At 52.4% G+C, this 6,304-nt stretch overlaps 1 long non-coding RNA gene across 2 annotated transcripts; it reads left to right on the top strand.

Annotated features, from left to right (window-relative positions):
• The first annotated feature begins 2,663 nt into the window (after positions 1-2,663).
• Positions 2,664-5,412, top strand: LOC149916205 (uncharacterized). 2 transcript variants are annotated; one of them, XR_016470737.1, is made up of 4 exons: positions 2,664-2,840; positions 4,032-4,100; positions 4,205-4,324; positions 4,923-5,412. It is a non-coding gene; the product is annotated as an uncharacterized LOC149916205 (long non-coding RNA). The 2 variants fall into 2 exon arrangements; XR_016470735.1 differs by lacking the exon at positions 2,664-2,840 and having other exon boundaries at positions 3,655-4,100.
• Positions 5,413-6,304: the final 892 nt, after the last annotated feature.

Consider the following 6,304-nt stretch of genomic DNA (forward strand, 5'->3'; position numbering starts at 1 on the left):
ACGAGGTGGCAGCAGAGACCGCGGGAAGAACTCCGGCGGCATTGCCGGGGACCCGCGGCGCAGGCCGTGGCGATCCGTTCCGCGTTGTGATGACGGGGGAAGAGCGCGAAGTTAGAAGCGGGGGGAAAAGACGAAGAAAACAAAGGGAAACTACTCCAGACCCCGGAAAGCTGTGCTAAGTGCTTATGAATATCTGTTAAAAAAGAAAACAGACTCGTTTTTGCCAGCATCCATTGCACTGTTTCTAAATATTCACATACCGAAATGTAACTGCCCGGCAGATTTAACGATAACGAAATAAAGCACTTTGGCAGAAAGCACAGGGCTATATTAACGTTTGCTCAGCCTCTGTCTTGTTCACATTTTAATGTGTTTTTTTCCAAGGTCTTTCTTCAACTCCAGGTTTCATTTTTGGCTTTTTATTCTTTTTAATGCCATAAAACGGGTAGTTTTAGGCCCTAGCAGGTCTACGCAGGCAGAGACAAAGTTGCAGTTCTGAGATTCTTGGGGACCGTTACATCATTTCCACAAAGATTAACAAAACCTGCAGTTCTCCACTTAAGTTTACAGATGGAAAACACGAATTCAGCTGCATGGAAAGAATCGATGTGTCACAGCTGCCATCGGCAGGATGGCCAGAGAGTTGTGCAGGTCCACTGCTTGCTCAGCTGCACCTTTTTATCTGCCCTTCTCTGGTCCTCCTGCAGCTGGACAGATAGCCCACAAGGGCACGGGGGACGCAGACCCCCCCGGCCAGCTGCAGCAGTCGCTCCTGCCAGTGCTCCCTTTCCTCCCGACCATTCCCATTTTGCAGGCTGGTGCCCTGTGTGGCAGAGGAGGAGAGAGCTGCGGGCAGAAGGAAAACAGGGTGCTGGGATTCCTCCAGCCCGCTGCCAGATGTCTTCTCTGGCATGTTGGGGGTGGGCAGAGGACTGTGGGAGCAGCTTCGAGGCTCTGGGCAGGAGGGAAGGCAGCAAAGATGCAGCTTCAGGCAGCGGACTCTGAGCTGGAGCGGTGCAGCCAGGCACGGCTGCACAGCTCACAGTCTGGACACACGGAAGAAGTTCGTCCAGCTGAGGGCTGCAGGGCTGTCCTTACCAAGCGCTCCCCCATGCTGCAGTTCTGCATGGGCACCGATTGCTCAAGCTCTTCCCACTGCAGGAGCTCAGAAGCGACAACAGCCCCGACCCCAAACCAGGCAGGTAATGACAACATACACACACAGATACACACCCGCTACAGAATCTGGCACTCTGCAGTCCTCCCAGAGCTTGTTGCTGCTTTTTAGGCTGCTCCACCGCTATTCTGTCCTTTTCCCTTCATTCCCCTATGTCTCGCCCCCTTCCTTCGCCCCGTGCCATCCCCATTCCTTTTTCAGGCTTCCTCCTTTCTTTCCTCACTTCCTTCCCCGTCCCTTCCCCCACAGGCAACGGCCTGTGTTCTGCTGCTGTTTCAGCTGACAATCCTGAAACCACACTTTTCAAAGACATTGGATCAGATCGCATACTGTCACTGATTTAAAAAAGAAAACAACAAGTGCAGTATTATGTATGGATAACAAACTCCTACCTGCTTGAAAAACAGTAGCAGCTCCTCATCCTGGAGTGTCACCATCACCCCCACGTTGGGCTGGCACTGCTCATCTGCCCCGCACTGCTGCTCAAACTCCTGGCACAGCCTGCCACCTCCTTGTGTCACCTCCACGTGCCACCTCCTCTTGCCTCTGTAGTTCTGACCCCACGCGTCAACCCCATGTCCCTCCGTGTCCCCCCATGTCCCTGTGTCCCCATGTGCCCTCTCATGTCCCCTCAAGTCCTCCCACGCCCCCTGCCCCGCTTTGCTCCATGCCGATGTTGTCGGCTTGAGGACAAGGACGGGGATGCCTGTGGGAGTGGAGTCCGGGGAGACGTTGCTGGCCATGCGCAGTGGGGTGACGGTGTCCTCGGGGCATGGCTGTGACAGTGGGGTGAGGGTAGCACCCCACAAGTGGGGATCATTGCCCCCAAAATGGGGCTTGTGCCCCCTGCATGTGGGCAAGTTGTACGGGGAGTGCGTTCTGGAGATGCTTTGTCTGTTCTCCAGATCTGCAGTGACTTCAGCAATCCCACGTCGTGCCGCAGCAGAAATGGGTCCTGCGGTACGTCAGTGATCTGTGACTCGAGGAGCGCAGGGGCTGCACGAAGTACGCACGCTGCAGCCTCCCTACTTCTTTGGGGTTTGGGATTGATGTTGGAGCCCAATGGCTACACGGTGCCTTACAGGCAGGTGCCAGCTTCACCCACTGAGGACACCAAATCGTAAAATATTTTCACGATGGTCTTTAATCGCTGCGTGAGTAGGTAATGCACATTTCTCACTGGGGAGCCATAAGCTGACCCTGACAGTTTGGCAAACAGCACTCGCTCCACTCACACCGTAATCACAGCCTTTTCGCTGCACATGCGGCTTCTCAGCATCTTGCTGCATCAGTATGAAAATCTGTGCTCTCCTACCTATGAGAAATTTTATCAGTTGCCTTTGAGGACATCTGACTGGAATCAAACTATGTGGGCCATCCTTGCTCATTCAGTGATAAACTTCCCCTTGCCAGACAGGCAGACCTAATTCACTTTTTTTTTTTTTTTTATTCATGACGTTATGGGAACTTTGAGATCACAGCCTGAAGCAGTGATGGAGCATCTGGTGAGGGGTGGTGCAGCCCTGCAAGCACAGGTGGAAGCAATGCAGCTGTGGGACCAGGTGGGGCTGAGCCTGGCTCCACCCCTCCCTCACCTCATTTAAGGGCTGGCAGCCCCCAAGGCAGCGTCTTTTGCTGGAGATTGCCTGCTGTGGACTGTTGGGTGAGTGCTCTTTCCTGGAAAGAGGCAACTGATTTTTGTTCCCTGCTGTAGGGCTTTGATCTTTACCCTCTGATCTGAGGGATCCAAAGCTGGACTGGAGCAGCTATGTCTGCTATGCTTGTTCTTATTTTTCTTTTCAGTTCTTTGCTTAAGGGAGTGAAGGGGTTATCTCCCTTTCTCCGAACTGGTAATGGAGGGGCTGACATACATTCCTTTCTTTTGCTCTTGTCTCATTCCTGGAATGCTTCAGTCAGTCCCAAGGTAATGCTGGTTGGCTGACTGAGCATTGCAACTCTGGAAATGCCTGGAGCTAATGCGCTTTTCCGTAAAGGGATCCTGTGTTCTCCAGGTTTCCTCTGTAACTCTTCTTAAGTTCAATACCTTCTTGTGAAGTCTCTGTTCCCTCTTTCATGATTCTCATTGCCTAATCTCCAACCTGAGACTCCAAACTCGGTTTGTCTGCTACCACGTTGTCCCAATCCATTTCATGACGCGTACCCTCTGCATCCCCCTCCATGTTCCCTCTGTGACCTCGTGTCCCGCCTGTGTCTGTGTCCTCCCTGTGTCCTCTGCCCACGTCCCCTCTGTGTCTCCTGTGCCACGTACTAATTCTGCCCATGCTGAGTATTGTTTAAGGGCACGTATTTAAACTATGTTCCGTGTCTCTTTGGATCCCGTTCTGTTTTGCAGCACGATGGGGTTTAAGGGTTCTCGGGGCTCCTCTGGTTAGTGGTTTAAGCACTGTGAAATCTGTGCAGCGGATAATGAAATGCCGCGAATCCCTTGTTCGTGCATTGCTTGTATGCAGGTGGGTTTTGCGATGGCTGTAGGACGCTCACTTAAAGATGGAATGGGGGTCACAAGGGGCTCGCCTTGCTCCCTGGGCCCAATAAGCTTCCGTCCCAATAAGCTTCGTGGCTGGTAGTAGGGTGAGGTGCATGTATCTGGCTGGGACCTGAGCTTAAGAAAACCCCCGGCCCCAGTGGCCGTTTTCTTCATCCGCACGTAGTGTAATACAGTCTCCACTACTTGAGCATACTGAACACGAGTATTCTGTTCCTGTCTTGTCTGGTTCTCTCCTAGACCTCCCTTACAAATTTGTCAGTAGTAACAGATGTCAGGGCACAGTTCTCAGAGCACGCTGTGGCTGTCCACCCCAGGGTCCTAGGGTTCTTTCTGTTTTTATGGCAGACCTGGCTTCGTATTCATAGGAAACAAAGGATTGTCTTCAACTGGACCACTTCATCTGGATCGCCCCAGGTATCTCCATCCCAATTGTCAGGGGATGCTGTTAGTTTCCTAGTCTGTATGATAGCCAATCTCCCCACCCCTCTTCCTTCCATCCCCTGACTGCCATTCAGTAGCTAGCTCTGCAGCTATGGGACCCACCAGTGTGATGAAGCAGTACCTCTGGTGTGCTGAATACTGGCGCTGGCACAGAGAGGCTCTATGGCTGATGTGAATCTTCCTGCCTGGACTACTTGGTGAGTTTCCCCAGAGCTGTTGAGCACACAGGCTTCCCCACCTACCCTGATTGCTCACCAGGCCATCGATGTTCTTTGTGGACATGGCTTCAGGTATCATACCGGAGACTCCTTAGAGTCGGAAGCGACCATTTATGATGGTCTAGTCCAACTCGCCCACAATGAACAGGGACATTCACAGCTAGATCAGGTTGCCCTGCGTGTCACCTTGGAAGGGACAGGGCATCCACCACATCTCTGGGCAACCTGTTCCACTGTGCAGAGTCACAGAAGGTCCTGGGTTGGAAGGGACCTCGAGGATCGTGAATCTCCAACCCCCCTGCTACATGCAGGGCCATCAACCTCCCCATTTCATACTAGACCAGGCTGCCCAGGGCCCCATCCAACCTGGCCTTGAACACCTCCAGGGATGGACGGGGCATCCACAGCCTCTCTGGGCAGCTGTTCCAGCACCTCACCGCTCTCTCTGTAAAGAACTTCCCCTTGGCGTCCAACCTAAATCTTCCCTCCCCCAGCTTAAAATGTTTCCCCTTGTCCCTTGCTCTGAAAGATATTTTCCTGATATCTAACCTAAATTTTCCCTTCTTCTTTCCTTTAGCTCCCCTTTGGGTATCGAAAGGCTGTTACCAGGTCACCTCGGAGCCTTCACTTCTCCGGGCTGAACAGCCCCAGCTCTCTCAGCCTGTCCTCACAGGTGAGGCGTTTGATCCTTCGGTTCTTTTTTTTTTTTTTTTCTTGTGGCCATCCTCTGCATGTGCTCCAATGGGTCCATGTCTCTTCTGCGCTGAGGGCTCTTCATATGGACACAGTACTCCAGATGAGGCCTCTTCAGCACAGAGCAGAGGGGCAGGATCACTTCTTTTCACCTGCTGACCGCACATCTTTTGGTGCAGCCCAGGATGTGGCTGGTTTTCTGGGCTGGGAGGGCACTTTGCTGGCTCGCGTACAGCTTGCCGTCCACCAGGTCTTTTAGGACAGGCCTAGGCTCAGCCCGTTCATCCCCCAGCATGTATCGGTAGTGGGGGGTTCTCTTATCCCTGGTGCAAGACACTGCACCTGGATTTGTTGAAGCTGATGAGGTTTGTCTGTGCCCGCTGCTCGAGCCTGTTGAGGTCCCTGTGGTTGGCGTCCCGTCCCTCTGGCGTGTCACTGCTCCCCACAGCTTGGTGTTTCCAGCAAATTTTCTGAGGGTGCGCTCGATCCCGCTGGTGATGCCACTGACGAAGATACTGAAGAGTCTCAGCCCCAGCACGGACCCCTTTGAGATGCCATTCATCACCGATCACCATCCAGACACGGAGCCGTTGGCTCCTGGACTCGATCCTGCAGCCGGTTCTTTGTCCATTGAACGGTCCGCTCACCGAATCCGTATCCTTCCAATTTGGAAAGAAGGATGTTGTGTCAGAGGCCTTGTTGAAGTCCAGGTTGATGATATCAGTGGTTCTTCACTTGGCTATTGATGCAGTGACACCATCACAGACGGCTGCTAGATTGGTCAGGCAGGATTTACCCTTGGTCCTCTGGATGCTCCAACAGGTCCCTGTCTTTTCTGCGCTAAGGACTCTACACCTGGGCGCGATCCCTAGATATGGGATCACGTAGAATATCGTCTCAGATAAGGGAAACCACTTTACTTCACAAGTCCTACAGGAGCTAATGAGAACTTTAGAAATGAAGTGGGAGTTCCATACTCGCCGGCACCCTCCTTCTTCAGGGAGAGTAGAATGAATCAATCAGATGCTGACAAAGCGCTTGTCAAAATGGATTTTAGAGACCAAATGACCATGGCCAAAGCGTTTACCTTTAGCCCTTCTCAGAATACAAACCGCTCCCAGAAAAGACTTGGGAGTATCAATGTATGAAGTGTTGTTTGGGTTGATGTACTTGGGAGGGAGAGGTGAGATGCCCTCTCTTGAAGGCAAGGATAAGTTTCTTAAGAACTCTTGGATATCTGGTCCTCATATCTCCATGGAGAAGTAC

Source organism: Phasianus colchicus, chromosome 13, assembly GCF_987193195.1.
Source record: "Phasianus colchicus chromosome 13, bPhaCol1.hap1.1, whole genome shotgun sequence".
Taxonomy (NCBI): Eukaryota; Metazoa; Chordata; class Aves; order Galliformes; family Phasianidae; genus Phasianus; species Phasianus colchicus.